Genomic DNA, 9,350 nt, shown 5'->3' on the forward strand with positions numbered 1-9,350 from the left:
GACCTCTGATTGGCTGATTGATGTGGAAGAACTTCTCACTTTTAAAAGAACAGGAAGTTGAAGACTGCCATTATATCATAGAAGAAGAAAAACAACAACAGGAAGTCATTGAAGACTAGAAGAAGAGAAATCTGATTTAGAGATGCATTGTTGACCTACTGTTTTAGAAAAGCACATTCTTCTTTGGTCCAAACATTGAAGTCAATATTTATTGAATTTAGTCTTTGTTATTCTGCCACAATACAAAATCCCTAACATATTAGGCTGTCCTGTTCAACGGAAGACATGAGTCTGTCATCAGAAACCAATTGCTGTGTGAACTTCAAACAGCCTGAAACTCTGAGAGGAAACAGATGAATCACTTTAATTAGAGATGCCCTCTTTAAAGATCTTTAAGGCTTTAATTAACAGCACAGAGTTGTGATTTAAAAAGACAAACAGAAGCAGATGATGTGAGGTGACCTTTAAGTTTAGAGGGGAGAGTCGGAAGGAGAGAAGGTTGGAGGAGAGAGACGGAGGAGGAGAAGGAGAAGTTTGGAGGAGAGAGACAGAGGAGGAGAAGGAGAAGGTTGGAGGAGAGAGACAGAGGAGGAGAAGGAGGTTGGAGGAGAGAGACGGAGGAGGAGAAGGAGGTTGGAGGAGAGAGATGGAGGAGAAGGAGAAGGTTGGAGGAAAGAGACAGAGGAGGAGAAGGAGGTTGGAGGAGAGAGACAGAGGAGGAGAAGGAGAAGGTTGGAGGAGAGAGACAGAGGAGAAGGTTGGAGGAGAGAGACAGAGGAGAAGGAGAAGGTTGGAGGAGAGAGACAGAGGAGGAGAAGGAGGTTGGAGGAGAGAGACAGAGGAGAAGGAGAAGGTTGGAGGAGAGAGACAGAGGAGGAGAAGGAGGTTGGAGGAGAGAGACAGAGGAGGAGAAGGAGAAGGTTGGAGGAGAGAGACAGAGGAGGAGAAGGAGGTTGGAGGAGAGAGACAGAGGAGGAGAAGGAGGTTGGAGGAGAGAGATGGAGGAGAAGGAGAAGGTTGGAGGAGAGAGACAGAGGAGGAGAAGGAGGTTGGAGGAGAGAGACAGAGGAGGAGAAGGAGGTTGGAGGAGAGAGACAGAGGAGGAGAAGGAGGTTGGAGGAGAGAGACAGAGGAGGAGAAGGAGGTTGGAGGAGAGAGACAGAGGAGGAGAAGGAGGTTGGAGGAGAGAGACAGAGGAGAAGGTTGGAGGAGAGAGATGGAGGAGGAGAAGGAGAAGGTTGGAGGAGAGAGACAGAGGAGGAGAAGGAGAAGGTTGGAGGAGAGAGACAGAGGAGGAGAAGGAGAAGGTTGGAGGAGAGAGACAGAGGAGGAGAAGGAGAAGGTTGGAGGAGAGAGACAGAGGAGGAGAAGGTTGGAGGAGAGAGACAGAGGAGAAGGAGAAGGTTGGAGGAGAGAGACAGAGGAGGAGAAGGAGAAGGTTGGAGGAGAGAGACAGAGGAGGAGAAGGAGAAGGTTGGAGGAGAGAGACAGAGGAGGAGAAGGTTGGAGGAGAGAGACAGAGGAGGAGAAGGTTGGAGGAGAGAGACAGAGGAGGAGAAGGTTGGAGGAGAGAGACAGAGGAGGAGAAGAAAGACAACCCAGTGGGCTGTTTTGAGTCTGTTTTGAGTCTGTTTTGAGTCTGTTTTGAGTCTGTTTTGAGTCTATATGCAGTAGTATTGAGCAATTAGTGCTTTTTTTTAGGTCGGTTTAGGTTCGATTATAAAAAGAAATTATCACATTTCGTTTTAACATTAAATGCACTACGCATCATGTGGGTTGAACGCTCAAACAACAGAATAAAATAATGATTCAAAGTCCCATGATGGTAGTGACTGTCCATTACTGATTATCACTTATTAACTATCATTTATTCAATTTACTTTAATAAAATATTTCAGTCGCTGCGTTTTATTACATTCGTTTTATTTAATAACTTTATTATTTTCATTCCAAGTCATCATCTCATCTCTATAGAGCTGCTGTCTGACAACAACAATATAAATATTTATTATTTTCATTCCAAGTCATCATCTCATCTCTATAGAGCTGCTGTCTGACAACAACAATATAAATATTTATTATTTTCATTCCAAGTCATCATCTCATCTCTATAGAGCTGCTGTCTGACAACAACAATATAAATATTTATTATTTTCATTCCAAGTCATCATCTCATCTCTATAGAGCTGCTGTCTGACAACAACAATATAAATATTTATTATTTTCATTCCAAGTCATCATCTCATCTCTATAGAGCTGCTGTCTGACAACAACAATATAAATATTTATTATTTTCATTCCAAGTCATCATCTCATCTCTATAGAGCTGCTGTCTGACAACAACAATATAAATATTTATTATTTTCATTCCAAGTCATCATCTCATCTCTATAGAGCTGCTGTCTGACAACAACAACAAATCACTATTCTAGTAGTTCTTCAACGTAAATCAAGACATACTTTTATCACTGTTGAATACCAACTATCAATCACTTGTGTATTTTCAGGTAGAGATACCTGGAAGAAACTGCTCTCTATGTATCTCCTCTTGATCGTGCGTTCTTCTTCTGTCTCTTACCTAGCAGGGGAAAAAAGTAGCCGTGCAATGAATTATGGTCATTGTAGTGAAATGGTCACGTTTTCTGAGCTAAACTATGTAGAACATTGGCCTGTTGGAAACTACAACTCCCTACACCATCGCAATGTTCGGGCATCATCTGATTTATCTCTAGATAAACTGCAGCCGGAGTGTGCGCATTGGGTAAAGATACAGTAATCTGTTGAAGCGACTTCTATTAAATGCAAAGGAATTTATTGGCATGTGAAAACAAAAAAAAAGTATTCCAAGACAAAAATTAAAAAGGGGCCTATTTATGTAATAAATATGAATTCGTAGGGCAGAAATTATTTAATATTAAAGCATTAGACCTTTCAATAAAGGCTTGAGTCATAGTTAAATCCGAACTGATTCTCTAGACGATTAGTAAAAATGTCTCGTGCTCAAGAATGATCTTTCTCCCTTTATTCAGATTACAACCTCTCACTTTCAGTTATTTGAAAACGAAATCAGCTCCAAAATATCGTTATTTAAATTATTTTAAAACAAGCCATAGAAAGTTGGATACAATTTCAGATTCATCCACCAGAAAAGGCAGAACAAATAATACAACACATGTTGTGGTTAAACTGAAATATACTGGGACGGCAGGTAGCCTAGTGGTTAGAGTGGAGGGACGGCAGGTAGCCTAGTGGTTAGAGTGGAGGGACGGCAGGTAGACTAGTGGTTAGAGTGGAGGGACGGCAGGTAGACTAGTGGTTAGAGTGGAGGGACGGCAGGTAGCCTAGTGGTTAGAGTGGAGGGACGGCAGGTAGCCTAGTGGTTAGAGTGGAGGGACGGCAGGTAGACTAGTGGTTAGAGTGGGGGGGCGGCAGGTAGCCTAGTGGTTAGAGTGGAGGGGAGGCAGGTAGCCTAGTGGTTAGAGTGGAGGGGAGGCAGGTAGCCTAGTGGTTAGAGTGGAGGGACGGCAGGTAGCCTAGTGGTTAGAGTGGAGGGACGGCAGGTAGCCTAGTGGTTAGAGTGGAGGGACGGCAGGTAGACTAGTGGTTAGAGTGGAGGGACGGCAGGTAGCCTAGTGGTTAGAGTGGAGGGACGGCAGGTAGCCTAGTGGTTAGAGTGGAGGGACGGCAGGTAGCCTAGTGGTTAGAGTGGAGGGACGGCAGGTAGACTAGTGGTTAGAGTGGAGGGACGGCAGGTAGACTAGTGGTTAGAGTGGGGGGGCGGCAGGTAGCCTAGTGGTTAGAGTGGAGGGGAGGCAGGTAGCCTAGTGGTTAGAGTGGAGGGACGGCAGGTAGCCTAGTGGTTAGAGTGGAGGGGAGGCAGGTAGCCTAGTGGTTAGAGTGGAGGGACGGCAGGTAGACTAGTGGTTAGAGTGGAGGGACGGCAGGTAGACTAGTGGTTAGAGTGGAGGGACGGCAGGTAGACTAGTGGTTAGAGTGGAGGGGAGGCAGGTAGCCTAGTGGTTAGAGTGGAGGGGAGGCAGGTAGCCTAGTGGTTAGAGTGGAGGGGAGGCAGGTAGCCTAGTGGTTAGAGTGGAGGGGAGGCAGGTAGCCTAGTGGTTAGAGTGGAGGGGCGGCAGGTAGCCTAGTGGTTAGAGTGGAGGGGAGGCAGGTAGCCTAGTGGTTAGAGTGGAGGGGAGGCAGGTAGCCTAGTGGTTAGAGTGGAGGGACGGCAGGTAGACTAGTGGTTAGAGTGGAGGGACGGCAGGTAGACTAGTGGTTAGAGTGGAGGGACGGCAGGTAGCCTAGTGGTTAGAGTGGAGGAGTGGCAGGTAGCCTAGTGGTTAGAGTGGAGGGACGGCAGGTAGACTAGTGGTTAGAGTGGAGGGACGGCAGGTAGACTAGTGGTTAGAGTGGAGGGACGGCAGGTAGCCTAGTGGTTAGAGTGGAGGGACGGCAGGTAGACTAGTGGTTAGAGTGGAGGGACGGCAGGTAGACTAGTGGTTAGAGTGGAGGGACGGCAGGTAGACTAGTGGTTAGAGTGGAGGGACGGCAGGTAGACTAGTGGTTAGAGTGGAGGGACGGCAGGTAGACTAGTGGTTAGAGTGGAGGGACGGCAGGTAGCCTAGTGGTTAGAGTGGAGGGACGGCAGGTAGCCTAGTGGTTAGAGTGGAGGGACGGCAGGTAGACTAGTGTTTAGAGTGGAGGGACGGCAAGTAGCCTAGTGGTTAGAGTGGAGGGGCGGCAGGTAGCCTAGTGGTTAGAGTGGAGGGGCGGCAGGTAGACTAGTGGTTAGAGTGGAGGGACGGCAGGTAGACTAGTGGTTAGAGTGGAGGGACGGCAAGTAGCCTAGTGGTTAGAGTGGGGGGGCGGCAGGTAGCCTAGTGGTTAGAGTGGAGGGGAGGCAGGTAGCCTAGTGGTTAGAGTGGAGGGGAGGCAGGTAGCCTAGTGGTTAGAGTGGAGGGGAGGCAGGTAGCCTAGTGGTTAGAGTGGAGGGGAGGGGCGGCAGGTAGCCTAGTGGTTAGAGTGGAGGGGAGGCAGGTAGCCTAGTGGTTAGAGTGGAGGGGAGGCAGGTAGCCTAGTGGTTAGAGTGGAGGGGAGGCAGGTAGCCTAGTGGTTAGAGTGGAGGGACGGCAGGTAGCCTAGTGGTTAGAGTGGAGGGACGGCAGGTAGCCTAGTGGTTAGAGTGGAGGGACGGCAGGTAGCCTAGTGGTTAGAGTGGAGGGACGGCAGGTAGACTAGTGGTTAGAGTGGAGGGACGGCAGGTAGACTAGTGGTTAGAGTGGAGGGGCGGCAGGTAGACTAGTGGTTAGAGTGGAGGGACGGCAGGTAGCCTAGTGGTTAGAGTGGAGGGGCGGCAGGTAGCCTAGTGGTTAGAGTGGAGGGACGGCAGGTAGACTAGTGTTTAGAGTGGAGGGACGGCAGGTAGCCTAGTGGTTAGAGTGGAGGGGCGGCAGGTAGCCTAGTGGTTAGAGTGGAGGGCGGCAGGTAGACTAGTGGTTAGAGTGGAGGGACGGCAGGTAGACTAGTGGTTAGAGTGGAGGGACGGCAGGTAGCCTAGTGGTTAGAGTGGGGGACGGCAGGTAGCCTAGTGGTTAGAGTGGAGGGGAGGCAGCTAGCCTAGTGGTTAGAGTGGAGGGGCGGCAGGTAGCCTAGTGGTTAGAGTGGAGGGGAGGCAGGTAGACTAGTGGTTAGAGTGGAGGGGAGGCAGGTAGCCTAGTGGTTAGAGTGGAGGGGCGGCAGGTAGCCTAGTGGTTAGAGTGGAGGGGAGGCAGGTAGCCTAGTGGTTAGAGTGGAGGGGGGCAGGTAGCCTAGTGGTTAGAGTGGAGGGGCGGCAGGTAGCCTAGTGGTTAGAGTGGAGGGGCGGCAGGTAGCCTAGTGGTTAGAGTGGAGGGCGGCAGGTAGCCTAGTGGTTAGAGTGGGGGGGAGGCAGGAAGCATAGTGGTTAGAGTGGAGGGGCGGCAGGTAGCCTAGTGGTTAGAGTGGAGGGGCGGCAGGTAGCCTAGTGGTTAGAGTGGAGGGACGGCAGGTAGCCTAGTGGTTAGAGTGTAGGGGCTGCAGGTAGCCTAGTGGTTAGAGTGGGGGGACGGCAGGTAGCCATGTGGTTAGAGTGGAGGGGCGGCAGGTAGCCTAGTGGTTAGAGTGGAGGGGCGGCAGGTAGCCTAGTGGTTAGAGTGGAGGGGCGGCAGGTAGCCTAGTGGTTAGAGTGGAGGGGCGGCAGGTAGCCTAGTGGGTAGAGTGGAGGGGCGGCAGGTAGCCTAGTGGTTAGAGTGGAGGGACGGCAGGTAGCCTAGTGGTTAGAGTGGAGTGACGGCAGGTAGCCTAGTGGTTAGAGTGGAGGGACGGCAGGTAGCCTAGTGGTTAGAGTGGAGGGGGGGCAGGTAGCCTAGTGGTTAGAGTGGAGGGGGGCAGGGTAGCCTAGTGGTTAGAGTGGGGGGACGGCAGGTAGCCATGTGGTTAGAGTGGAGGGGCGGCAGGTAGCCTAGTGGTTAGAGTGGAGGGACGGCAGGTAGCCTAGTGGTTAGAGTGGAGGGACGGCAGGTAGCCTAGTGGTTAGAGTGTTGGGCTAGTAACTGAAAGGTTGCAAGATCAAATCCCTGAGCTGACAAGGTGCAAATCTGTTGTTCTGACCCTGAACAAGGCAGTTAACCCACTGTTCCTAGGCAGTCCATGTAAATAAGATTTTGTTTTTAACTGGCTTGCCTAGTTAAATATTTTAAAAAATATGTTAACATTGCCAAAGCAAGTAAAATGAACAGTAAACATTACACTTGCAAAAGTTTCAAAAAAGAGAGAAATTTCAAATGTCATATTATGTCTATTTACAGTGTTGTAACAATGTGCAAATAGTTAAAGTACAAAAGGGAAAATAAAACATAAATATGGGTTGTATTTACAATGGTGTTTGTTCTTCACTGGTTGACCTTTTCTTGTGGCAACAGGTCACACATCTTGCTGCTGTGATGTCACACGGTGGTATTTCACCCAGTAGATATGGGAGTTCATCAGAATCGGGTTTGTTTTCTAATTCTTTGTGGATCTGTGTAATCTGAGGGAAATATGTGTCTCTAATATGGTCATACATTTGGCAGGAGGTTAGGAAGTGCCGCTCAGTTTTTACCTCATTTTGTGGGCACATAGTCTGTCTTCTCTTGAGAGCCAGGTCTGCCTACGGCGGCCTTTCTCAATAGCAAGGCTATGCTCACTGAGTCTGTACATAGTCAAAGCTTTCCTTAAGTTTGGGTCAGTCACAGTGGTCAGGTATTCTGCCACTGTGTACTCTCTGTTTAGGGACAAATTCTTTCCAATGTTTCAAGTAATTGTCTTTCTAGTTTTCTCATGATTTGGTTGGGTCTAATTGGTTGGGTCTAATTGGTTGGGTCTGATTGGTTGGGTCTAATTGGGTTGGGTCTAATTGTGTTGCTGTCCTGGGGCTCTGTGGGGTGTGTTTGTGTTTGTGAACTGAGCCCCAGGACCAGCTTGCTTAGGGGACTCTTCTCCAGGTTCATCTCTCTGTAGGTGAGGGCTCTGTTATGGAAGGTTTGGGAATCACTTCCTTTTAGGTGGTTGTAGAATTTAACGGCTCTTTTCTGGATTTTGGTAATTAGCGGGTATTGGCCTAATTCTGCTCTGCATTATTTGGTGTTTTACATTGTACACAGAGGATATTTTTGCAGAATTCAGCTTGCGGAGTCTCAATTTGGTGTTTGTCCCATATTGTAAATTCTTGGTTGGTGAGCGGACCCCAGACCTCACAACCATAAAAGGCAATGGGTTCTATAACTGATTAAAGTATTTTTTAGCCTGATTCTAATTGGGATGTCAAGTTTTATGTTCCTCTTGATGGCGTAGAAGGCCCTTCTTGCCTCGTCTCTCAGATCGTTCACAGCTTTGTGGAAGTTACCTGTGGCGCTGATGTTTAGGACGAGGTATGTATAGTTTTTTGTGTGCTCTAGGGCAACGGTGTCTAGATGGAATTTGAATTTGTGGTCCCTGGCAACTGGACCTTTTTTTGAACCCCATTATTTTGGTCTCACTGAGATGTACTGTCAAGGGCCCAGGTCTGGCAGGGCCCAGGTCTGTCAGGGGCCCAGGTCTGTCAGGGGCCCAGGTCTGACAGGGCCCAGGTCTGGCAGGGCCCAGGTCTGTCAGGGCCCAGGTCTGACAGGGCCCAGGTCTGACAGGGCCCAGTTCTGGCAGGGCCCAGTTCTGTCAGGGCCCAGGTCTGACAGAATCTGTGCAGAAGATCTAGGTGCTGATGTAGGCCCTCCTTGGTTGGGGACAGAAGCACCAGATCGTCAGAAAACAGTAGACATTTGACTTCAGATTCTAGTAGGGTGAGTCCGGGTGCTTCTGATATATATGATGAAGAGGGTGGGGCTCAAGCTACATCCCTGTCTCACCCCACGGCCCTGTGGAAAGAAATGTGTGTGTTTTTTGCAAATTTTAACCGCGCACTTGTTGTTTGTGTACATGGATTTTATAATGTTGAATGTCCCCCCCCCCCCCCCACCCCCCAACACCACTTTCTATCAATTTGTATAGAAGACCCTCAGACCCTCGAGCCAAATTGAGTCTAAGGCTTTTTTGAAATCAACAAAGCATGAGAAGATCATGCCTTTGTTTTGGTTTGTTTGTTTGTCAATTAGGGTCAATTAGGTTGTACGGTAATTTGGTAAAATGTTTACATTTTCTTAGTACATTTCACTGATGTACGTCTCTGCTGTTTCCCCAAGGTTTCTGTAGACGCATATCCCACGGTAGTTATTGGGGTCAAATTTGTCTCCACTTTTGTGAATTGGGGGTGATCAGTCCTTGGTTCCAAATATTGGGGCAGATGCCAGAGTTGAGGACGATGTTTAAGAGTTTAAGTTCAGCCAATTGGAATTTGTCGTCTGTATATATTTATCATTTAATTCAGGATACCATCAACACCACAGGCCTTTTTTTTGGGTTGGAGGGTTTTGTATTTTGTCCTGTAGCTCGTTCAATGTAATTGGAGAAGTGGTTTTATCCATCTCCATTTTGGATAGATAACTCTTCATGTTTGTTTGTTTGTTTGTTTGTTTGTTTGTTTGTTTGTTTGTTTGTTTGTTTGTTTAGTGTTTCCCAGAAGTGGTTAGATTATATCAGCGGAGTCAATCACCACCTTCCGGAGACACCTGAAAAACCCCACCTCTTTAAGGAATACCTGGGATAGGATAAAGTAATCCTTCTAACCCCCCCACCCCCCCCTTAAAAGATTTAGATGCACTATTGTAAAATGGTTGTTCCACTGGATATCATAAGGTGAATGCACCGATTTGTAAGTCGCTCTGGATAAGAGCGTCTGCTAAATGACTTAAAATGTAAAA

This window comes from Salmo salar, chromosome ssa26 (assembly GCF_905237065.1).
Source record: "Salmo salar chromosome ssa26, Ssal_v3.1, whole genome shotgun sequence".
Lineage (NCBI taxonomy): Eukaryota > Metazoa > Chordata > Actinopteri > Salmoniformes > Salmonidae > Salmo > Salmo salar.